Consider the following 26,375-nt stretch of genomic DNA (forward strand, 5'->3'; position numbering starts at 1 on the left):
AAAACAATACAGTACATAATAAAACAATTTGTTACAAGAAAAACTGTTGACGCGGCGTTTCGGTGAAAAAGATCGTCACCTTCTTCAGGACAATAATTTCATGTTAAAAACAATCTAAATAAAGAATATAAAACATCCATTATTGAAAGAACTAAACTGTAGTTCAAACATGCCTTTGCTTACATTTTACTAAAACAATATGCCCATCTGGAAATGTCTATTCCGTCATACATACTCAATTGGTTCCCTATTGCACATCACATTTTAACAATGATCTAGTTCTTCAATATATATCCACATTCATTCTAAACATGTTCCTATTTTGCACTAACATCATTTCTAAAACAAACATTTCATCTTCAATGGACCTCCTATAGGTTTTTAATACACTTATTTACAATTGGTCATTCTAATATTTGTTAGTCTGTGGACTCACCCAACGGGCATTTACTGACTAAAAACTAAGCTGTTAATTCATCTGTCTTTCCTGATCATAAAGATATAATAACATACCTCAATCAATGTTATTAGTTTGCAGCCTGATTCAATCGGCTTTTGATGATGTTGCAGTGATTTCATGTGGTTCACAAAGGATACTATAAACGCAAAAAAGGGCTGATTAGATTGCTGTTTATAATTAGTCAGGAAGGATCTTATTCACTTGAACAATACTTTGTGTTGAGTTATTAATACCTTAAGATGTAGTTTTGGGTTTATTCCTAATCCCAATTGAGTCCCTTTGGTTTTCCCTCTTGGTCGGTTGGTTACAGTTACCACCAACTATCAAAGTCAAGATTTGTTATATTATATTAGCAAATCCCGTTTATTGATTTTACATCTATCATGTTTAATAAGATATTTCTGGGTTAAAAATTAAAGCGGTTAGTACCTTGTATGGGACCTCGACTCTCCTCAGTTTTTAATTTGGGATCCAATCGAGTTATTCATATCGAATGTTCCTTCCTATAGACATAATGCATTTGTAATTTTAGGAGAAAATCTGGATTCTGCGGTTTTCCTAATTTAAAATTCAACACCTCCTTACATTAATTTAAATTTGAGGTTATCTACAGGACGATCGTTTCCCCGTTTTCTAAGCTGTAAATGACAAATAATTGATAGTAACCTCACGTTCTCTTGTTTTTAATATTCCAACTTTAAATTCTATTGTTGTTGGTCCTATTTCCGGACATACCCATCTCTTACCTTGGGGGTGATATTTGAGACCTTCTCTTCACATTCACCTTTTCTTTAACCTTAGGTGTATGTCCTTTTTGTTTGTAGACTCATACATCTATAGGGAGGGAAACATGTCCTCATAGTTAAAGGGCCCTCTTTTTAGATCCCTCTGATCACAGACCCCTAGTTATCTGCCCCCATGTGACTTACTTGTGTTTTTCTGACTAGGTGCTCTCCGCGTACCGTCCTGTTGTCCTCTCTGGCTGCACATGACTCTTGGTTGCTGGCATGCCTCTCTTTATACAACTCCTAATTGGTACTTGGACCCGTAATTGGGGCTAATTTGTCTTAATTGTTGCTTTACCGCGTTTTCATTGATTTCGCGGGGGCCATCTTTGAGTGTCTAACTACGGTATCTGATGTTCATGCCTCTGTGTTGAGTTTGTAATATTCCCTTATGCCCAAGTTCACAAGGAGGTAACTTCCTTGTTCCTTAAGTTTTTATGTATTTCCGTTTAGTAAGATAATTGTGACACTTTTATTTAATCGTATCTAACATTTTAGCGGTCTTGTTCGTCATGACTAGCATTTCACCCGTATTACCACCTGTTCAGTTTTGTAATATGAGTCATGGTTAAAACAAATTGGAATTAAAATTTCTCCCGTTCCTGTCCCCACAGTTCATTACCTGCATTTGTTGGAATACATTTTGTCGACAACGCTACTGTTAATAAGGCGGCCATCTTTAGATGTATGCCGTTTTTGGCAATTGCTTCCATATTTAGCTCATCATTTGTCTGTCTAGTCTACTGTTGCCCCCATTCTAGTTGTTGATGTTTGTTTTATACTTTATGGGAACCAGAAAGTGAATTTAAGTTACAAATTTGTAGTTAATCAGTTCGACTTAATTTTCATTCCTCGACCTATGAGACATTTTTTGATTAACCGGACATCATTGTTTCTGATGCCTTATGGTGATGGTTATTGATATTATTATTTCTCTTATGAACTACTCCGCGCAATTCCTATCGTGGCGCCTGCACACCATGTTTTTTCATGGCAGCCATCTTTAGATGTCTCATTTATTCATTCTTTTGTGTTGTGTTTTTTGTTCTCACAGTGAATGTCGGTCGGTTCGACCTATTTCACATTCCCCGACCTGTCAGGAATTTGTTAGATTAGCCATACCCGCTCTATTGGTGTTCCTATCGCTTATTTCCCATACTAACTACTCTACGGTTGTGACTATCGAGTCCTGCACCGCGTGTTTATGCATGGCAGCCAGATTTGAGTGACTTTCCTATTGGTTATTTCAAATTATTGGCTTATGTATTGCCATCTTCTCGCTATTCCAATGGGGAATTATATTAAATGCATTGTCAGATGGTCCAGTAATTCGGCGAAACTATGTTATTGTACACATCTCTTGACTGAATTCCAGTGCTCACAAACTTACCAGATCTAACTTGGAATATGTAGTCCTTTCCATTCTGGTCATGCAATCCAGGAACCATGTTAAGACAAGGTTTAACCTTGTTCCTGGATTGCATGACCAGAATGGAAAGGACTACATATACCAAGTTAGATCTGGTAAGAGTGGTAAGAGTGTGAGCATAGTTTCACGGAATTACTGGACCAATTCTTTTTGTGACGAGTTTTAAAAAACAAAGTATACTGTATTCACAGCAGTTTGACCACGTGGGAGTTTGGAGAACACAGATGTCTTGGATCGCCGAATGTAATTTGTCAACAATATGGATTTTTAAATGGATTTTTGTTCTATGCAGGATTTTTACAGTTGAGGAACTTTGGACTTTTGGATTTCGAGAATCTTTTGTCTGATTATGGATATATTTACAATTTATGGACAGTGGATTGCAACAATGGGTTTGTTGTTGCGTTTTTTGCAAACAACCCTTACTTTTTTGGAATTTTTTGGGGTTATGCGTTTGTTTAGCTTACACAGTATATTTTGCAGCAATGATTTTGCTGGAAAATATGGCTTTGCCAATCTGTGTCTCTTTTGATAGTTTAGCACGGTATTAGGATTGCATCATTGATTATGGATTGGTAATTTTGGATTCTTGGAGAGCTCAAGACTCTTAGTGAACTCTGGAACTTTACGAATCACCAAGAGTTGAAGAAAGTAGACAACTCCAGGTAGGAGACCCAACATTTCTTTAATTTGGATAATATTTGGAAAAATGCCAACCTAATTTTTCAAAATGAATTGCAGAATAGTATGATAGAATAGGGGTTTGGGTCAGTTAGAAATGTAGTATGTGTGCAATATTGTCTAGGTAGTCTGAAGGGATGTATGATGGTACCTCGCAAACGCTTACATCGTATGCCATTACATCAAAATTGTTACATCGCATGCTCCCTTAGATCGCGAGTAATCACAACGCATACCATTACATCGCATTTGTATAGCAATGCATGCAAAATACATTCACTCCACATACAGACACCCCGCATGCTTTTAGGTTTAAAGTAGTTTATTGCATTTTTATGAGAAACGATACAAACAAATGAATACAGTCATCGCAAAGAGGTAGTGCAGAGTTTCCGCCCCAGGAGCGCCATCAGTATGTCAGATATTACAATCGGAGCAGCCTTCAGAGCATAGAGCCAGGTGTGTATGCGGTGACGACAAATTCAGGAACCAACATCCCCTACCCCAACTCCCCCCCTCCCAGCCCACCCCCCAAATCCCCTTCCCCCCTCCCCCCGTGCTGTGCAAATGTCCTACACCCCTATCACTTCTGCGATGTATCCGCCCCTCCCGTCAGGCAATCCTCCCGAGCAAACTAGGTGGGCGGGTCAGTCAGGGACGTCAGGCGCAGTAGCCTGAGATATCGGGGACAAGTAATTTCTTTGAATTCTGACTGTAGTAAGGTATGGAAAGGCTGCCACAGCTCCTCAAACTTATCCACCTCGCCCGCCACCATGAGGGATAACTTCTTCATTCCCAGAACGTGCCATAACCTATGTAACCAGCCAGTAGTGGTGGGAAGTGTGGTGGTGCGCCAATAGATGAGTATGTTCTGTATCGCCGAGCCCAAGGCGATCGCTATCTGTCTACCCTTTCTGGACCTCAGAGGATACATCAAGCCGTTAGGTAACCCAAGCAGGACATAGGCTGGGAAGCGAGGCAATTCAATGTCGAAGCACTGGTCTATCTCATCTAAGATCTCCTTCCAGTAGGGACTCAGTAACGGACAATCCCACAAGATGTGTGTAAGTGTGCCAAGCTGTCCACATTCTCGCCAACAGGTGCTTACAATGTTGCGATTCATTTCATGCAGCCTCTGAGGCGTATAGTACCAATAGGTGGATATCTCAGTGAAAGTTTCAGTGAGCCCAGTGTGGTATGCAGAGTGACGCGCCCGGTAGGAAATGTGGTCCCAATCCGCGTGACTCAGCGCCCTTCCCAGTTCTCGCTCCCAGCGCTCCCGCCCGGGGTTGTAAATGAGGAAAGGGGGGTTGTAAGAGTCTGTATAGATCTGAGATGAGTTTGGAGTCCGAGGAGCGCGTCGCCAGCCACATCTCATAGGGTGTGAGTATCCGGTCAGCTAGGCCCCGCACTTGCAGCTGAAGCGCCCAGTGGCGTACCTGCAAATACCGGATTCGTTCAGTCTCAGGCAGGTGGTATTCCCGTCCGAGGTCCTGAAACGATACGGCGCCCTCCGGGCCATATATGTGAAACAAAGCACAGCATCTAGCCGCCCGCCAGAGCGTGAATGCTCCGTGTTCCGTCCCAGGTTGGAAGTCGGGGTTCTCGACCAGTGGTGTAAGTGGTGACGGGAAGGTGGTGAGCTCATGCGTAGCATTCACAGCATCCCAGACTCGCAGTGGGACTTGCGTGATAAAGGACGCGTAGAGGTTGGGGGGACGGTGAGCTCTGCGCATGAAGGGTATCTCCTGTAGGGTCCTGCCCGCCACTGCCTGGTCCTGAAACAGCCAATGCTTATCAGATTCCCACTTGCTCCATTCTACGAAATACCGCAATTGCGCCGCCTGATAGTACTTGTGTAGATCCGGTATGCCAAGTCCTCCCGACTCAGGTACCAGCGTGGACAAGGCTCTCTTGAGTCTGGGTTTGCGGCCCTGCCAGACAAAGCGTGCGATGTCGGCCTGAGCCTGTCGGATCCAACCCTTCGGTGGTTGAAGCGGTAGGGCCCTAAACAAATACAATACCTGCGGTAAGAGAGTCATCTTCACCGCGGCAATCCTTCCCAGCAGCGACAACGTTCCTTTGCTCCAGCGGGACAATTCCTCCTTAATTTTCCTGCCTAAGGCTGCGTAATTGGCTGTCACCATGGCAGGCAAAGAGGGTGCCAGTAATACGCCCAAGTAGGGAACCAGGTCCTTAGACCAGCGCATGGGGAAGCGTCCTTGTAACTCGAGTCTCGTGGCAGTGGTCAGCGAGATGTCTAGGGCTGCCGATTTCCCCATATTCATCTTAAAACCCGCCACGGCGGCGAAGGCGTCCAACTCGGCGATGCAAGCGGGAAGCGCCCTTCTTGGGTCATCAAGCATTAAGATCACGTCATCCGCGTATAAACTAATGGTGTGAATATACCTTCCGATCCGAACGCCAGTCGCCTCCGGATTCTGACGAATCCTCTGGGCAAATGGCTCCATGTAAAGAGCGAAGAGAAGCGGTGACAACGGGCACCCCTGTCTGGTGCCCCTTTCTATCGCAAATCGTCTGGAGCTGCAACCATTCACTCGTACCACCGCGGACGGAAATCTGTAACAATTGAATATGAAGGTGCGAAATTTCTCACCTATACCCAGTTTGCAAAGTACTCTCTCTAGGTATGGCCAATGTACACGGTTGAACGCTTTCTCCGCGTCAACCGAAAGCAGCATTCGTTCCCCAGGGATACGGGAGGCCTTCTCCAGGATATGGACCACCCTTTTAGTGTTGTCCACCGTTTGCCTACCGGGGACAAACCCCGCCTGGTCCGGATCCACCAGCCCCGGCATATGAGGTGCCTGACGCGCCGCTAGGATCCCTGTGTAGAGCTTGAGGTCCACATTTAATAGTGAGATCGGCCGGTAGGAGCCGCATTCAGTCCGGTCCTTCCCTGGCTTGGGGATAACCGACACCGTTGCCCGGAGAAGGTAGGGAGGGATAGCCCCCGGCTCAGAAAAGGAGTTGAAGAGCCGCGTCAACAGCGGCGCCAGTTCCGGGCAAAACGTTTTATAGAAAAGTGGGGTGTAACCGTCGGGACCCGGGGCCTTCCCATGTTTGAGTCGGGAAATAGCCGTAATCACCTCCTCGGTCCGAATGTCCCGCTCCAAGTGTTCTGCCTGTTCCGGGGTGAGGGTGGGGAGTTCGACCGAAGCGAGGTAGTCAGCCTCGGCCAGTGCCGAGGAGGGCTCGCCCATATATAAGTCGGCGTAATATCGACGCAACCCGTCCGCAATCTGGCTATCCTCCGTGGCCGTCGCCCCGCCGGAAATCGATAGCTCTTTAACCCGTTGATTCTGGTGTTTTACACGAAGCTTGGTCGCTAAAAGTCGGCCGCACCTGTCGCCACCAGTGTAATACGCGTGCTTCAGGCGTAACGCTGCGTACTCCGCTCTATCCATATCCAGTGCAGATAGGAGTTTTCGGGCAGCTTTGAGTTGCCTCCAGCATCTAGGGACTCCCGTCCTCTGATGTACCTGTTCCAGCTCCCGTACCTTGCTAGTAAGTTTGTCTCTCTTTTGTTGTCGTTCCCTATTCTCCGCAGAGGAAATGGCGATAAACTCACCGCGGAGCACCGCCTTCAAGGCGGCCCACTGCGTCGCTCGAGTAGTGTCGCCATTATCATTGTGCTTCTGATACTCACTATAGTTGTGAAACGTGTCTCGCACACGTTTCACAACCGATTGCTTATGCAGCAGGGTATCCCGGAGGCGCCAGACCCCTCGTGAGGGAGACACCGGCGGTAGCTGGAAAGTGCCCGTCACTGGAGCATGATCTGACAATGTAAGAACCCCTATGTCGGAAGCCGTCGCAAATTCGTAAATCGGTCCCGACACCAGGAGATGATCTAGTCTCGCGTAGGTCTTGTGCGTGTGTGAGTAGTAGTAGTAGGCCTGGGCAGCAGGGTGTAGGCGCCTCCACAAGTCATGCAAATCGAGATCTCCCAAGCGGGATTTACTCAGCTGCGAGATCTCTCCTGCTCGTGGGCGTCTCTGCGCTGATCTATCTAAGGAAGAGTCAAAGACAATATTCAAGTCCCCTCCAATGATTATGTGTCTATCTGGGGTAGTCGCTATGTCTTCTAGGGCCGAGTGTAGAAACCGGTCTTGGTGGTCATTGGGACTATATATCGAGCCTACAGTAAATATCAGACCTCCCATCTTGACCCTGTACACCAGGAGCCTCCCCCTCTGTTCTGCCACTTTGTGCAAGACCTCTCCTTTAAACTTTCTAGACACTAAGATTGCAACCCCCGCTGTCTTGGTAGCCCCAGAGGAAAAGAGCTGTACCGGGAATTTCGGTGACCTCATCCTGTGGCAGTCTCTGGCTAGGAGGTGAGTCTCTTGTAAGAGACAAATGTCTGCCTGGGTGTTTTCAAGTAGGGACAAGACTGCTCTACGCTTGACCGGGTTGTTCAGCCCTTTCACATTAAGGGTAACTATCTCAAGGGCCATTAGTGACCAACGTAAGGGCAGCGCTTAATGAGCCTGACTCTTCCCCAGGGACGTCAGTAGTGACAGTAGTGTGAAATGGTGGTGCGGGGTGTAGCAAATGCAACAACCATACAGCACAATACCCGAAACTCTGTAAATGTGGTGTGAGGTCAAAGCAAGAGCAACAGCAATACATAACAGCACAGTACAAACCCCGAATCCCCCCTCCCCTTCCCTCCAAACTTCCCTCAACCAGCCCAACTCCCCGCTTCCCCTCACCCTGTCTAGTGGCCTGCCCTCCCTCTCACCCTCCCCCCTCAATCCCAACCGTTCAAAGAACACCATTGTCCCAGTCTGGTCCGGAATGGACAAGTCCGTGGAAAGTTATTCGAGTGGACGTCCAGCCACCACCTATGCCCTCCCGGTGCCCCCCCCCCGGAACCCTCGCACCTTCAATAATGACGAGGCCAAAACGATCTCCCCCCGGAGTATGCTCAGGCCGTCAATGCTATATCACCAGACGACGTGTCTCTGGATACCTCCCGGATTGCACTGTCCATTTCTGCTCGGACCGTGGGCGAGTCGGGTCGCAAAGGTAGGGGCGTGGATCGCCGCCTCCGAATTGTCTGCCACCCATCCCTGGCGTTGCGTCGGCGGTGAGGCGTGGGAGCGTCTTCATCCGTTGCGGTGATTCCCAGCACTCCGCAAGTGTCCTGGAGAGACCGAAGCTGATGCAGAGTCCCGTTCCAACGGAAAATGAGCCGAAAGGGGTGGCCCCAGGAGTACTGCGTGTCATGTTCTCACAAAAAGTCTGTGGCAATTTTGAATGACTTGCGTTTCTGTAATGTCATCGCTGATAAGTCCTGAAACAGGGCCACCTGATGTCCCCGGAAACTCAGGGGTTGCCGTCGCCGCGCCTCGCGGAGAATCCGCTCCTTCAAGGGGAAGTCCGGTAGGAAGGCCAGAATGTCCGGGGGCAGCGCCGAGGCCCGTCGTGGTACGCCCACTCTGTGTGCCCTGTCAATTCTCACAGGGAAGTCTCCGGATTCGCCCAGTATGTCGCGAAACAGGTCCCTCAGGTAAGCGGCTACGTCTTCCCCCTCTTCGTTAGATGGAACGCCCTGGACCCGGATGTTATTGCGCCTGGACCTGTTCTCGAGATCCTCAGCGTGGGCCTGGAGATCGATCTGTTGGTCTCTGAGTCGCAAGACCTCCTGCTGCATGTGCGCTATCTCCTCATCTCGGGAGTGGACAGCTTCTTCTATGGTGGATACTCGTTCTCCAAGGGAGTCAACCTCTCTCCTCACCTCCCGGACCTCCCCGGCCACCTCCTGTTTCAACGTTTGGAAGTCCTCCCTGAGGGTGCTGAACAACGACTCCAGAAAAGATCTGGTTACCGAAGGCTCCCCCCCCTCCGCGCCTCGAGAGCTGGTCGGGGGGCTTGAGGCAGGCTGACCCCTGTCCTGTCTCGGGCGCCTCTGCCTAGCATTTCCGGTAAGGTGCGGTCTCCTTTCTTTCCCCCTCTGTTGCCTGACATCTTGGAGGTGGGGACGCGCAGCAGGAGGGAAGGCACCTACAAAGTTTTGCGTGATATGGAGATGCAGAGGCCAAGACTCACGCAACTGCACCCTCCGGGGCGTCCCCTCCCAGTCCAACCTCAACCAGCGGGCTCCCAGGACCCCAAGGGTGCCGACTCAGGAAAGGCTGCAGCAGTCCGCTTTCAGTGGCAGGTCGCCCCAACTGCGCCGTGGAGTAGGAGTAGATGTCTTGTGGTGGTGACAGTAGAGTAATCCACCTCCTCTCCGGGGGCGAACCACCGCGTTGTCAGGGCACTAACCTCTTCTTCGGGCCGACGCCCGTGCTACACCACTCCTGCCGGAAACAGGGCTGTACCCCTCCGTGCAACAGCGCGAGGTGCCTCGGGCCGGTCCCCCTCCTGGTCGCTGCTCGCCACCGCAATCACCGCTCTACTCTGTGCGGAGCCCAGGGATGTCCTACGTCCGCGAGGGGTCCACCAGGGGAACTCCCGTTCCAGCAGCTGGGCTCCGGCTCCGCGGAGGGGAGGGCGAGGAGGCAGGGGCCAACCCCCAGTCAAGGCTGTGGGCTCATGCGCCTACTCCGCGCCACAGGCCCGGCCGAGAAGATCACTCAGGAGCTGAGTCAGGGCGGGGGTCAAACGCCGTGCTCGTGGTCATCGGGGCATTCCTAGACTCCCCCTGGCATCCGTTCGTCCCCACCGACCCGTTGGGAGCCTGAGAGGGGGTCCGGGGGACGGCGCGTAATGCAGGCCTTCTGGCCTACCTGATCCCCGGTCTGGCTTAGCAGCCCTCTGCCGGCTCCTCCCTCTCGTCACTCCGGCCGGGGCGCCTTCGTCCTGCTGGGTACCTCCGCCTCCTGACCTCACCGGTGGCCTGTAACGGGAGCGCCTTTGAGCTGCCAGTCCCCGCTGTGTCGCCAAAGCCCCTCACAGGACCTCCGGCGGGTCGCGGCTGCCGGCTCTTCGGGTCTCCGCCGGTTCCTCGGCCAGCCCTCGCTCTGGGGACTTCTCCGGCGAAGCGCCGCCGGATTCGCAGGGCACAGGAGGCTGCGGGCTGCGCCGCTGCACGCTCGACTGCACTGGGCGTCTTATCCGCTCGATCCGGGGGAGATCAGCGGTACAGGGCGGTGTAGGGGCTCCGGGGTCTCGGGAGCTCACGGTGAGAGCGTCCTCTCAGCCCGCCATCTTGGCCACGCCCCCGCATGCTTTTAAATAGCATTTTTTACCCGTATGCGCATTTCCCTTCACCCGACCCTAAACCATAATCTTTGAATTTTCAATAACGAGCATCGTGATGAATATCAGGGTTTCTAAATTGTTTTCTAAACTCTGTGACAATCTATGATCATTCTCGCGAGTGTATTATCTACTGCCCAACTTTTTAATTCCAATACCTATGTAACAATTGTTTTCCAAAACAACATCAATGCTTCAATTAAATCACCAAATATTCTAGCTATTTTCGACGATTTTTTAAACACAATAAAACACTCTCAACTGTAGGTTTCTGTTAAACTCTGGCAGTTGAAGTGTTTACACTCTAGCTCATACTCATTTAATTTGAAAATAAATAATTTAGTAAATTACATATTTTGAAAAATGACTACGATTGACTTGGTCGTGCTTTTGTGATATTACACACTGAAATGCAATTCATTGCTGCTATCGTCGCAATGCCACTGCGATACACTAAATAGACTTTCCCTTAAATACCCTGATTCATGAGGGATATTACATTTGAAAACATCACAAACTAAATGCTTCTCTTTAGTTCCCCCTTACGGATTCCTGTTACATCATTTCTCCTTCCTTCCAATTCCACAGCATTTCTGAAAGTGCAGTCATCTGACACCCAACTTTATCCTACACCCACATACACCCTCTGTGAGTCCCCACAATTGTTTTCCATCCATTATTTGACATCAGATTTAACTGCCCTTTGAAGGAGAGACGTCACTTATTTTCCCTCTGCAGTGTTGTGCATTTTCATTGCCAAACCTGTGTCATGCATGATTGCCACTGGGTAATGGGTGTGCAACAGATACACATCTAAGTGGATCCATTGGGAATAAGGAATGTGCCAAGAATTATATGAGCTACACACCTGGACCCACAACAGAGCAGATGCACCATTCCTAAAAAACATTTTTTTTCGATGCCTCCATATTATCCTACTTCTCCATCATCACTACTGTTCCAGTCCCAGGTGTACTCTTAGGTACAGATGTATGGCATTTACGCACATTTTTAGTTCAGATCTAGTCATGGAATTAAAAGCACCCTTATCGGAAGCCATTGAACTTTTTTGTATGTAAGAGAATCTAGAATAAGTTGTTTCACACAATGGTTGTGTTTAGTTTGAAGATAAAAGCAATAATAAAGTTGTTCCACTTTCAAGCTGAGGTTTTATTTAAATTGCATATCTCATGTAAAAACGGCAGGCGTTGCATAAATGGGATCAGGCTGGTCCGCGCCGATTAAAATGACCGCATACCTACATATGATGTCCATCAGGTATGTCCAAAATACTTCAGAACAATATGAGTGGATTTATGGGCATTTTCCAGCATGGTCTGGAATAGACCATGGTGGCACTGCCAAAGGTACGATTCCTGAGCACGTCAACTTGTGCCAGGTGCCTACTGAAACATTTCAAATTAAAGTCCGATTTCATGTGCCAAACGTATATCTGCAAACATCAGCATTTGAGCTCTTGATGTCAGACAGCAAGTGTGATTAAATCCGAATAGCAGACATGTTGGAAAAGCACATTGTTCCACCTTACATGATGCCCCGAGGCCTGGTGAGCGTTGTTGTGTTTTGAGGCAAAGGAAGTTCCCCCGGGCTCTATGGCCCAGCGATCAGTTTTACGTGCTCCCACAGGTATTGAAGTACGAAAAGACCCTGGGAGTGTTCAGCATTCTGGCATCACAGTGGATGACAATGAGAGGTAGTCTTATTGCTGCAGGCAAGGTGACTGGGACCTCAGATGCTGTAAATTCCTTGTAAGCACCTATACTACCATTAACCCCAAATGCACCTATACTACAATTAACCCCAAAATAGGACCTTAGTTCTGTCCCACTGGAGAGAAAAAGCTGTGATAAGAAAATGTAACATGCAGGGGAGGAGCTACGTGCCTGAGAAAGATGGCTGCGTAGGCTCTCGGCTCTGCCAAGTCCGTCCACCAGCCCCAACATTCTGCAGCCCATCCTGTCCCTCGAGACCCGAAATTGACACCGGAGGCCCGTGCGGAGCGTCTGGAACTAACTCCAAAATTCCGGAGGAACCGGGAACCGGAGTTGAGCCTGTTTCAATTCTGGGCTTGCGAGGAGCCAAAGCTGGGGGCTGGAGTTGCCGCTCTGGCCGCTCCCGAGTTCAACAACAAGGGTGACCCAAACCGGAAGTTGCTGGTCGGGTCCGTCTGAAGGGGAGCTTTGAAGGCGGCGGCCGCCGCACACAGCGCCAGTGAGATTGCGGGACCCCCTCCGCAAAGTAAAAATTGAGTCACTGGGGGGGCCCTGGGACCGGCGGGGCTCCGGAGATTGGCAGGAGCCAGCGAGCTACATCCTGACCTCAGCGGGGGTGAGTGTGGGTCGGGGTTACGCTGTGGCCCCCCCGATCTTTCCCCCAGTGCTCTGGTGCCATCTAACAGCAGAGTGGGACATGGCACAGCTAAGGGGTCGCCCCGGTGACTTCCAGGACACCTGTCTCCGTGCCCACGAGTTGGGGCAGACTTAACTGTGACTAGGTGACCAGGGGGAGAGCGTTACCCAACTGGGGTGCGGTAAGAGGAGCGGTGACACACCCGGTGCCGAGAAGTAAAGTGCCCTGAAGGGGAGCGCTAGCAGTGAGGGGTGTTTTGGAGCAAGTGACGACCGACTAAGGCTGGGCGGTGGGTGGCGTGGAGGCCCCCCCCTGGTGAAAGGTTTGCCCGGGAGACCCTGTTGGGGAGAGGACTGTGCCTGGGACCCTGGAGTGTTGACATTTCTGGCGCGGAGTAGTCGGACTGGAGACCGGACTGTGCAGTGAACACCACGCGAGATGGCGTCCAAGCAGGATGGAGAGAAGCACTCCTCCAGGGGACTGAGGGCCCCAAAGTCGGTACGGTCTAATAAGTTGGACTGGTACACTTTGCCGAAGGGTTTAGTGGTCGGCTCGTGGTCTTCCACTATCGCCACCGTGAGACACCGGATCCGGGGGTGGAAGTCACGTTGCACGACATCATGGCAGCAATAGATGGTGTTAAATCCTCCCTGGGACAGCAAATGATGATGCTGGATGCCAAGCTGGACACAGTGTCCATTGAAGTTAACCTAATAAGAGCAGACCTTATCAGGGTTAACGAGAAGCTCAAGTCACATGACATCAAGACATCCAGCCTCGTAGACAATGTGGCCCAGCTGCAGCAGGACGTGCGTACGATTATGAAAGCAGGGCCCGGAGAAACAACGCCCGTATTTTGGGGGTGCCCGAGAAGCCGGAGGGCCCCACCCCGGATTTATTTGTGGAGGACCTCGTCCTCAAGCATCTCCAACGTAAAGGCCTAAGTAATTTTTTCACCATTGAATGTGCCCAAAGGGTTACGGGGGGAGGCCGAGACCTGGAGCCCCGCCGTTCCCCATGATCGCCAGGGTCCTGAACTTTAGGGACAGAGACGTCATCCTGCAAGCAGCAAGGTCTGGAGGCCCCATCCAGTATGAGAACGCTGCCCTTTCCTTTTTTCAGGATTTTACACAGGCAGTCCAGAAGCAGCGTTGCAATTTTTGGGCTGTCAAGAGGAAGCTGAGCGACAGGGGGTTGAAGTACGCCATGATGTTCCCAGCACGTTTTAGGGTGGAGGTCAACGGGAGGGTTTGGTTCGTTGACAACCCAGATACTGTGGCTGATTGGATAGACACTCTCCCTCTCGACGGAGCAGGAACTCCAGACTGATCAGAGGAGCAGGAGATAGTGGAACGGGAATAAGACTGACTTTTATCCTTCTGGTGTGACTTGAACTTGTCAGGTATTGGTGACTGTGAAGCCTCTGGGCTGGCCGCATGGCTCTCCGGAAGTTTGGTTTGTTGATGGGACTGGGGGCTCGGGGGGGATCCAGTTGTTTTAGAGGGGGTTCGGGGCGGGGGCAGTGAAGCCAACCCCTCGCCCTTTTTCTTTCTTTGAATTGTTAGGGGCGACAGGCACACTGCATTTTTCCAAGGGCAGTTTGGATCCCAGTGGGCAGGGCAGCGGGGTGGGGGGGTTTTGGGGGGGGGGATGTTTGTTTCTCAGGTTTGTTTCTCAGGTTCAAATCACTCAGGCCAAATCACTCAGACCTTCCCGGCAAGTGTGCCATCACAAACTATTTCCCGAGCAACTGCGCCATGGCTTAAATTGTAGCTGTCCGAACGAACCTAGTCCGCTAAACCCAGGTTATGCTGCAAATCCATCCAGGATATCTGGGGCACAGGACTTCCCCCTTCCCCTGAAAGAAGTAGGCTTTCTCATTAATGCCCGTTCCCTGGCCAAAAACAACTTTGCTTTCAGAGACTTTGTATCTGAAAGAAAACCTTCCTGGGTCTTTGTCACCGAAACGTGGAGCTCAGACTCAGCAGGCCCCGACCTGATTAACGCCCTCCCTTATGGTTACTCCATGGTGAGACAGGACAGAGAGGGCCGTAGAGAGGGTGGAATAGGCATTATATATAAAAATTCCTTCACCTGTCGCATGGAGTCCCTTCCTTCTCCCCAGAAATCTTTCCAGGCCCTTTTCTTCTCCCTCAGCACCTCCCCTAAGGAAAACTTTGCAGGTATCCTTATCTACAGACCTCCGGGCTCTAGGTCTTCGTTCGCCGCCGATTTACTCGAAGTAATCGAACCGTTTATTAATAGGCCCTCCCTGACTATTCTTGGAGACTTAAATTTTCACTTAGAAAATTTCAACTCGGCTGATACGCTGTCCCTTGTGGACTTAATGTCCTCTCTCAGCCTTTCCCAAAAAGTGCTATTTCCTACCCATTCCGCCGGCCACATATTAGATGGGGTGTTTACGAACGACCCCAGGCTAGAGATTGGCTCCCCTTTGCCCCTCTCCTGGTCGGATCATAAAGCAGTCCCCCTGGAATTCGCGTCAGGCTTTCTTTCCGCCCCTTCCACGGATACAAACTGTTGGGTCCTGAAGAGGAGTTACAGGGGCCTGTCTAACGAATCCCTTGGCCCTCTCATCGCCAACTTCAAGCCTCCCCTTCTCAGGACATTGATACCACTGCCCGCGAGCTCGCAAGCACTATCTCTAGGGCTGTGGACACTCTCGCCCCACTTAAGTCCCACTACTGTGCCAGGAAACGCCCGTCAGCGCCCTGGTACTCAGATTCCCTTAGATTGCAGAGACAGGAGTGTAGGAGGCAAGAAAGGCTCTGGAGAGCCCAGCCTGACGCTGACGGATGGACCAAGCATAAAAATCTCCTTAAGAGTTATAAAGCGGCGGTGTTAGCCGAAAAGCAAACTTACTTTTCCAATCTAACCTCCTCCTTCACTTCCCCTGGAGACCTTTTCAAAGTTGTAGATACCTTATCTCTTGTCCAACATCCTGATCCCATAGTTCCCTCGCAAGAACTCTGTGATCAGATTTCCACCTTTTTTCACACTAAAATATTGGACATTTACACAGCACTCCAGACTCATAATCTCACCCAAGTTCCTCTTCCCAGTCCAGAGCATATCCCAGTCCCCAATGGAACCTACCCCAGTTTTCCTCTTCTTACGGCTCAGGTCCTCGACAAGCTCCTGGACTCGATCAATTCAGGATCTCCCCTCGACCCCTGCCCGCTCAAAATCCTAAAAAACTGCAGGGATACCTTACTTCCCCCCTTGCTGGAAGTTATGAATAGGGCTATCTCCAGCTGATTATTTCCCGCATCCTGGAAGACTGCCATCGTTAAGCCCCTCCTGAAAAAGGCCTCCCTGGATCCTGGGACCCTGAAGAACTTTCGTCCCATTTCCCTTCTTCCTGCTCCAGCCAAGATGCTGGAGGCTCATCTGAATTTCCATCTTAGTGCCTTTCTTGATTAGACCTGCTTGCTTGACCCCTCTCAGCATGGCTTTCGAAAGGCGCACAGCACTGAGTCAGCCCTCACAGTGGTGGTCAATAACATCCGCGCTAAGGTCGACAGAGGTCAGACTACTCTTCTGATCCGGCTCGACCTTACAGCCGCATTTGACACCCTGTCCCCTACCATCTTGGCCTCCCGTCTCAGGGAGACGGGGGTGGAGGGTCTGGCTCTGAGCCCCCTCACTTCTTTCCTTAACCGCATGCGTGCGGGCGGAATTCCGCCCGCACGCTGACTTTTATGGATTCGCATGTTACGTGACGAGCTGGGCTCGTCATCAGCGTAGCAGGAGGCTACCTCATGACGAGCCCAGCTCGTCATCAGCGTTGAAGGGGTTAACCATCGGGAGCAAAGGGTCAAATGGGGTGACTTCCTTTCCACCGCAAAGCCTCTGCAGTCTGGGGTCCCGCAGGGCTCTTCTTTGAGCCCTACGCTCTTCAAAATTTATGTGGCCCCACTTGCTAGGCTTGTCAGGGCTTTTGGACTGGAAGTGCTCTCGTACGCCGATGACACCCAGATCATGGTCTCTCTGTCGCAATCCGTCGAGACCACGGCCCTAAACTTTAGAAACTGCATGGAAGCTGTGGCAGGTTGGATGGCCTCGAACTTCCTCAAGTTAAACGGGGAAAAGACTGAGATCCTTGTCTTTGGTGGAAATAAGGAGGTTTGGTCAGCCGACTGGTGGCCACAGACACTGTGAACATGCCCCCAGCCTTCTCCCATCGCCCGTAATCTGGGAGTCATATTTGACACCTCACTTGCCTTTGACAAGCAAGTTAACAGAACTGTCTCAACCTGCTGCGGGGTCCTAAGGGTGTTAAGAAAGCTTACCCACTACCTCTCCCCTGACGCCCGGAAACTTGTTTCTGTTGCCCTCCTATCCTCGCGCCTAGACTACTGCAATGCCTTATATCTTGGCATGAGCAACAAACTAATCCATCGCCTGCAAGTCGTCCAGAACGCTGCAGCGAGGTTTGTCGTCAATGCCCCCAGACGTTCTTCAGGAACCCTGATCAGGAAAAATCTTCACTGGCTCCCCGTGTATGCCAGGATAAAATTTTTAATCCTTACCATTACCTACCGGGCTCTTCATGGTGCTGGTGCTGAGGGCATCAGGTCCCTAGTGTCAACCTACGCCCCTGGTAGGGCCTTGCGCTCTGCCAGCCAGAATTTGCTAACCGTCCCTCGAGTTGCTAAAGCGAGATGGGGAGGCAAGGCGTTTTCCTCCCTCGCCCCTAGACTTTGGAACGAGCTCCCCTTGGAACTCAGGAACCAAGAATCTTTTGTCCTCTTCCGAAAGGGCCTTAAAACCTTGCTCTTCACTGAAGCCCACTCTTAGGCTCCTATACTCCCTATATAAGTACCTGGCTATTTTCCATCATCTGCGCCTTGATGCCTTCGGGCAAAGTTGCGCACTACAAATCTCCATTCAAATCAAATCAAATCAGGTTGGGTGGTTTGTTGGTCGCATCAGCACAGTATTCTGGTTCAATAGATGAAATGCAGGGGTATGCCAGCAGTACCGGGTAGACGATGGGGGTAGAGAAATAAAAATGCTGAGTTGGAACATTAACGGGTTGGGGGACAAAGTTAAACGGAGTGTAGTTCTTCAATTCCTCAAAAGGCAGGCACCAGACGTGGTCCTGCCTCAGGAGACACATCTCATTGGAAACTCATGCAACGCACTACACAGAATAGGGTACAACTTGGTCGCACACTCAGGGTTCACATCGGGTTCCAGAGGTGTGGGTATTCTGATTCGTAAGGCATTTCCATTGGCAGTGACTTCCACATGGGAGGATGGGAGGGGCAGATATATCGGAGTCACGGGCATGTGGGAGGGTCAGCACATATGTAAAACACAAAAGTGTCAAAGGGTCTAAAACTAAGACTATGTGTGGTACATTAGACTAAAGAGGACTGTGTCAACCCATTAAAAGACTAAAAGAGAACATAAATGAGTGTCCTGTGAACCCTAACAGGATACCCATCAGTCACCACTCGGAACCGCCCTTCATCATTTGGGATTCCTGTACTTCATATATTGGGTCCACTATCGGAAAGGATAAAAGGTCAGATGGTGTAGCCTTTAATTCACCTGATAGTGACCGATATGTTTAGAGAGTCAAGAAGTGCCAATAAGTAAATATGGGGGTGACTGATTTGCAGTGCTAGTGAAAAAAATGTGTTTAGTGAAGATAAAATTGGGTGAGGGAGCAACAATGAAAACTTTGTATTCTGTTTTCTTGCTCGCTCCTCCAACATTAAAAAGGAGAGCAGCAAAGGTAGATTAAACAAATATCTACCTGAAAATGGTCAACATGTTTCAGCAATACAGAGGGACAGATGAGTCCAATGCTTTCATCAGGACCTGGATAACTAAAGATGCTACTGCAAAGGTATAGTGAAGAATTAAAAAGTGACTATATCATTGACATACTGCAACAGGAAAAAAGATCACCTGGGTTCCTAGGTGTTGTATTTGCTTGCTGGTGTATTATATGTCACTAATGGGAAGAAGAAAGACACAGACAAAAAATAGTAAAACAACCACAAACATAGATATATTAACGTGTAGTGAATCCACATTTAACTATAACCCTATTGTTTAGTAGAAAAACACATTGGTTCTGCCATTCTTGAACATGAAGACACTTAGATGTAGTTCTTATATGAAACATCATGTACTTCGTCTTACCATTTTAGTCGAAGTATTTGACCCCACCTCACCTGGCAACGGCTCAGGGATCAAGGGAGGCACCGCTCTAATAAAAAGGAAGCAAGAACAAGTGCATGTGATTGCTTCCATGCCAACTAGAAGTTATACACACCAGTACTCATAGAGATATATGTCACCAAATGATTGTTTCCAAAAATTATGTGAAGAATACATAATAGAAAAGACCCAGGTTCGTAATGGAAAAGTGAGGGTCTTGGTTAGAATCAGTAGTGTAAAGTTACATGAAGACTTAGCAACTGCTCACTTTTTGGAAAAACAACATCGTCCCACAGCGTTTGTCTGGACTGTCCTCGAACAACCCTATATCCCTCCCCACATTACAGATTATTCCACCTCTCTTTTACGCAAAGAACAAAGATGGGTGTTCAAGTTGGGAACTAATAGAGTTGGATTAAATGATGATACACCTTGGTCCACTCTTTAATTAGTGCGTGTGCATTCAGAGTGATCATGCTTTCTGAGTTGCTATTTACAACTTCCAGTGTTATGATTTCGCCGTCAACATGATCTGAATACCATATTCCTCTAAACATGATTTGATTTGCCACTCCTACTGTTATGATCTTGCCATTGACATGATCATAACAGTGAAAACCCTTGACAGTTCAGAGAAAAGAGAACTCTGTACGTTTCAATATTTTAATATTTTAACATTTTCTATGAGGAAAAGATGACTCTGTATGTTGGGAAACCCACGAGTTTTTGCCTTCGGTTTTTCGTCCGTTTGCGGGCGGAATACTGTTTACTAACTCTGTATCTAGGCAACTAGTCATATCACGTGATCGCACATATGCCCAATAGATCCCACGGCATGGTCCGCTCACGTGGTCAGTCATAGACCTATCAGCGACTGACTCATAACTACCGCCAGCCCGTCTGACTTCTCATTGCACGATCCGATCACATGATCGGCAGCGGACCAATTAGCGAACTGCTTTTAACCGTAGCCCCTTCTCCAGTTCGGTACCTCCCCAACCGGCTTGGAAGACGGCGAAGAGGTACCGACGGAGAGGTGAGGGACATGATCACGGTTCATTTGGCATTTTTGCTTTTTGTAATATACTTTGCGCTGCGACCAGGTTAAACTCGGCTCTCATTATATTTCTAGAGACCGGTTATTCATTCTTGGCGTTACAACGCAGATTTAGTTAAACGCTAAAGAACCATGCTTGATTATGGCTTCTGGGCAGCAGTTGCTAAGTCTTCATGTAACTTTACACTACTGATTCTAACCAAGACCCTCACTTTTCCATTACGAACCTGGGTCTTTTTTATTATGTATTCTTTACATAATTTTTGGAAACAATCATTTGGTGACATATATCTCTATGAGTAATGGTGTGTATAACTTCTAGTTGGCATGGAAGCAATCACATGCACTTGTTCTTGCTTCCTTTTTATTAGAGCGGTGCCTCCCTTGATCCCTGAGCCGTTGCCAGGTGAGGTGGGGTCAAATACTTCGACTAAAATGGTAAGACGAAGTACATGATGTTTCATGTAAGAACTACATCTAAGTGTCTTCATGTTCAAGAATGGAAGAACCAATGTGTTTTTCTACTAAACAATAAGGTTATAGTTAAATGTGGATTCACTACACGTTAATATATCTATGTTTGTGGTTGTTTTACTATTTTTTGTCTGTGTCTTTCTTCTTCCCATTAGTAACATATAATACACCTGCAAGCAAATACAAAACCTAGGAACCCAGGTGATCTTTTTTCATGTTGCAGTATGTCTATGATATAGTCACTTTTTAATTCTTCACTATACCTTTGCAGTAGCATCTTTAGTTATCCAGGTCCTGATGAAAGCATTGGACTCATCTGTCCCTCTGTATTGCTGAAACATGTTGACCATTTTCAGGTAGATATTTGTTTAATCTACCTTTGCTGCTCTTCTTTTTAATGTTGGAGAAGCGAGCAAGAAAACAGAATACAATTTTTTCATTGTTGCTCCCTCACCCAATTTTATCTTCAGTAAACACATTTTTTTCACTAGCACTGCAAATCAGTCACCCCCATATTTACTTATTGGCACTTCTTGACTCTCTAAACATATCGGTCACTATCAGGTGAATTAAAGGCTACACCATCTGACCTTTTATCCTTTCCGATAGTGGACCCAATATATGAAGTACAGGAATCCCAAATGATGAAGGGCGGTTCCGAGTGGTGACTGATGGGTATCCTGTTAGGGTTCACAGGACACTCATTTATGTTCTCTTTTAGTCTTTTAATGGGTTGACACAGTCCTCTTTAGTCTAATGTACCACACATAGTCTTAGTTTTGGACCCTTTGACACTTTTGTGTTTTACATATCGAGTTAGGGAATGTGTCTCTGTTTGGTCTCTAAACTCCATTAGGCCCTCCTTAACCTTTTCGTTTGTTAGGGTCAGCACATAACCTTCCTATCCATCTATGTTCCACCGGGGCTACAGGGCACAACATTAGCAGATTTGGGGACGGTCCTACTTTCACTCCTTGAGGGACTTTTGCTTGTATGGGGCGACTTTAATGCAGTCGTCTCTGGAATGGTGGACAGGTATACCCCACGGGAAACGGGCAGGTGATGCGGTGGCTGCCAGACTTTATAGACGCAATGGGCCTAATTGACAGTTGGAGGTTACTCCACACAGATCAAAAGCAATATACTTTCCACTCTGGGAAACATGATAGTCTCTCGCGACTGGACTACTGTCTGGTCCCTGCTGCACAAGCTCCATATATAACAGAGGTTACGCATTTAGTTAGAGGCATCTCAGACTATTCTCCACTGTGGATCAATATAGTCGTAACCCGGGGCACAGCGGGAAGGGTGGCTCCAATAAATCTGTGGTATCTGCGTAATCCCAAGACCCGCAAAGACCTAATTGCCAAACTAGATGAATACTTTATCAATAATGTGGGATCTGTGTCTTCCTCTGGGTCCCTGTGGGAGGCCTTTAAAACTGTTATTAGGATTTTAGGTTGGCAATTTTATAGGGCGCGACTATTGAGGTTTATGGCTATGACACGCATGGATTGTATAATTTGGTATTGCGTCACCGCGTCATCACTTGTCTTTAACAAGTATGAATCCACACACCCCGCAGAGCACTAACTCACCACTGACCCACCTAGCCCCGGGGGCGCCACTAACTGTTCTGACCTGGAATGTGAGAGGACTTTGAGATAAGGTGAAGAGAAGCCTGGTGTTAAACTATTTAAAGCGATGTGCCCCCGCAGTGGTCCTCGTCCAGGAGACACACCTAGTGGGCTCCGCCTGTAAGGCCATGGATAGATGGGGGTACAAAATGGCGGGTCACGCCGAGTTCACCTCCGGATCGAGGGGTGTTGGGGTACTGATTAAAAGAAACTTCCCATTCATAGAGCAACACACCCGGGTGGACGACCAGGGTCGCTTTGCAGAAATCACATGCCAATGGGAGGGTGAACTATTTAATTTAGTTTCGGTATACATTCCCCCATCCCTGCATGCACAGGCACCCTCCGCCCTCACTGCTTTTTTGCTTGCACTGCCAGATGCGACACTATTAATGGGCGGCGACTTCAATGACATAGTGGACGGTACGTTAGATAGGCACCCGACAAAACCAACATCACCTCTTAGTCACTGTTTTCCTGGTCTTATTGAGGCCCTGGGACTCACAGACACCTGGAGATATAGACACCCCTCGACCAGACAGTACACTTTCCATTCAGGGGTACATAACTGCCTTACACACATTGGCTATTTCCTGATCTCAGCGGAAGGTTTGGAGGGAGTAACCGAAGTAGATATTCGCCCTAGGGGAATCTCCGATCATTCACCGATCCTACTGCAATACACACGCCACCGGGCCCTTCGACGTAGAATATTTCCAGTGCACCCTAACTGTCTACATGTCCCTAAGGTGCTGCAGGGTCTTACGGACGCTACGAAGCACTTCTTTCAAGATAATGCGGGCTAGGTAGACTCTGACAGAATATTATGGTAGGCCTATAATGTAGTTCTACGAAGACAAGCAATAGTGTCAATTACAGGACATAAGCGGGAAAAAAGGGCAGAACTGGACAGACTTGAGGCTGTGCTGGATGATGTAATGGCACAGCATGCAGCTCTCCAACGCCCCGCCTTACACAGGCCATGCTCCTTAAACAAAATGAATTTGTAGCATACCAGAGGGAAATGGCCATAGATAGCCTCCAAGCCACGCGTCACAGGGTATCCAAGCTGGGAGACAAAGCCGGAACAATGCTAGCCTGGTAAGACAAAAAAGAAAAAGCGAATAGAGTGATTGCGCGACTGCGCACACCCGCTGGTTCCATGGTGACGTCCCCTGTAGATATCATGAACACCCTGGCGGATCATTTTGATCAAGTATATGCCCCCCGCACAGCTTTCTCGGTGGAGGGGGCACACGTGTACATAAAAGATATAGCCATGCCGCGCCTCACATCTGAGGAGGCCCTCCTTCTAGAGGCCGATATAACGACCAACGAACTTCAGACGGCCATCTGCTCCCTCGCGTCGGGTAAGGCAGTGGGGCCTAATGGGCTTCCAATTGAATGGTATAAGAGGTCTGCGCAGACGCTGGCCCCTTATCTCTTGGGCATGTTCCGAGACAGTCTTCAGGCTGGTGAGCTGCCACGCGATCAGCGGTTGGCCAGGATAATAGCAATACACAAACCGGGCAAGCCCCCAGCGGACTGCAGTTCTTATCGCCCATTATCCTTAATTAATGCGGAACCGAAGATACTGGCCAAGTTATTGGCTATGCGACTGACTCCACACCTCTCATCTCTAATAGGCCCGGACCAGTCCGGATTTTATGCCCCAGCACAGCACGGCGCTTAATCTGTGGCGTCTGCACGCAGTGATGGCTCGGAACTCCTACATACAGGAGCCCGCAGTTATCCTCTCTCTAGATGCCAGTATGGCATTTGACACAGTGGAGTGGCCGTACATGTTCGCGGTGCTGCAACACTTGGGCTTTGGTCCCAAATTTTGTGCCTGGATCCAACTACTCTACAATAATCCCCTAGCGCACGTGGCAGCAAATGGGCACATCTCTAGAGACTTCCCACTTGCCCGGGGTACGCGGCAGGGATGCCCGCTATCCCCTCTATTATTTGCGTTGATCCTGGAGCCCCTCGCGGCATGGATCAGGTGGGAGCCCTCTATTCGAGGACTCCGGTGGACTGATGTTTGGGAAGACCGAATATCGCTGTATGCTGACGACGTATTGTTGTACCTCACCTCGCCTCGCAAATCAATTCTTGAGTTATTGAATATCTGCAAGAAGTTTGGCAGAGTATCTGGATATCGAATCAATTGGGCTAAATCTGTCTTGTATGTGCTGGTCGCCCCCCCCCGCTGCTGCCCACGGACTGTCCACTACGGATCACTGATGAAGCCTTCAAATATTTGGGCATATACGTTTCGCCTGATCCGGGTGACTTCTATGCGAGAAATCTGAAGCCTCAACTAGACCGTTTTAGGCGTGACGTGCGGGTATGGCGGAGCATTCCCCTCACGATGTTGGGTAAGGCAGCCTTGCACAAAATGATGGCGCTCCCGCGTTTTCTGTATGTGCTTGAAAACACGCCATTTCCGGTCTCACCAGGCTACTTCAGGGCCATAGCAGCGGAGGTTTCTGGTCTTTTGAGGGAAAGCAAAACGGATTGCTCAGGATAAACTAATGCGCAGCTGGTATGATGGAGGAATTGCGCTTCCCAATGTGCAGCTTTATTACTGGGCAGCACATCTCAAACTCATACATTTTTGGTTACACACCCCGCAGACTGAACCGGCATACCATGCGGATAGGCAAAACCTGGAGGATAAGGGACTGATGGGCAGTCTATACGGTCTGGGCAGACCTGCAGGTTTGCTGGGCCCAATGGAACATACGATACGTCTTTGGTATCAAGCGCAGACCCGCCTTAAGTGTGGAGGGACCGTTATGCAAATGACACCGCTATGGGACTCACAGCGACTAGGCTGCCTTGGCAGAAGCAAAGTATTCCGCAACTGGGATAATATTGGTCTCTGTACGGTGGGTGATCTTTGGGAAAAGGGGAGGGTGGTCGAGTTTACGCAGCTGCAAGCACAGTATGATATGGAACAGACTGAATATTTTAGATAAAGACATGGGGGAGGGAGCACCGCGGACATATCCCAGCTGAATTACCTTTATTGCATCTTGGTAGATATAGTTCATTGTTATTACTCGTTCGATTCAAAATTCATAAAGTTCAAGACCAGTGTCATTATTCTTCTCTCGCGTATCCCTAGACACGTGTTTCAGGCTTCTGCCATCATCAGTAGGGAAAATATCATTAGGTCGCCGGACATGCTGCCACAATCTTTTCAGGACCATCACCACTCCAAGGCATGCAGGCACTCCCTGTGCTCGTCAGCTCGCGGCTCACAGGAGCCATTTTACATAAAGACATGGGGGAGGGAGCACCGCGGACATATCCCAGCTGAATTACCTCTATTGCATCTTGGTAGATATAGTTCATTGTTATTACTCGTTCGATTCAAAATTCATAAAGTTCAAGACCAGTGTCATTATTCTTCTCTCGCGTATCCCTAGACACGTGTTTCAGGCTTCTGCCATCATCAGTAGGGAAAATATCATTAGGTCGCCGAACATGCTGCCACAATCTTCTCAGGACCATCACCACTCCAAGGCATGCAGGCACTCCCTGTGCTCGTCAGCTCGCGGCTCACGGGAGCCATTTTACATAAAGACATGGGGGAGGGAGCACCGCGGACATATCCCAGCTGAATTACCTCTATTGCATCTTGGTAGATATAGTTCATTGTTATTACTCGTTCGATTCAAAATTCATAAAGTTCAAGACCAGTGTCATTATTCTTCTCTCGCGTATCCCTAGACACGTGTTTCAGGCTTCTGCCATCATCAGTAGGGAAAATATCATTAGGTCGCCGGACATGCTGCCACAATCTTCTCAGGACCATCACCACTCCAAGGCATGCAGGCACTCCCTGTGCTCGTCAGCTTGCGGCTCACGGGAGCCATTTTACATAAAGACATGGGGGAGGGAGCACCGCGGACATATCCCAGCTGAATTACCTCTATTGCATCTTGGTAGATATAGTTCATTGTTATTACTCGTTCGATTCAAAATTGATAAAGTTCAAGGCCAGTGTCATTATTCTTCTCTCGCGTATCCCTAGACACGT

The 26,375-nt window shown here is 48.8% G+C and overlaps 1 long non-coding RNA gene across 2 annotated transcripts in view; it reads right to left on the minus strand.

The window, feature by feature from the left end:
- Positions 1-513: 513 nt before the first annotated feature.
- Positions 514-26,375, minus strand: part of LOC144782944 (uncharacterized) — a 501,527-nt gene continuing 475,665 nt past the window's right edge. For both annotated transcript variants that reach the window (XR_013601329.1, XR_013601328.1), the window contains one exon: positions 514-596. This is a non-coding gene — a long non-coding RNA (uncharacterized LOC144782944). The remainder of the gene's footprint in view (positions 597-26,375) is intronic.

The sequence above is a fragment of the Lissotriton helveticus genome, chromosome 9 (assembly GCF_964261635.1).
Source record: "Lissotriton helveticus chromosome 9, aLisHel1.1, whole genome shotgun sequence".
Taxonomy (NCBI): domain Eukaryota; kingdom Metazoa; phylum Chordata; class Amphibia; order Caudata; family Salamandridae; genus Lissotriton; species Lissotriton helveticus.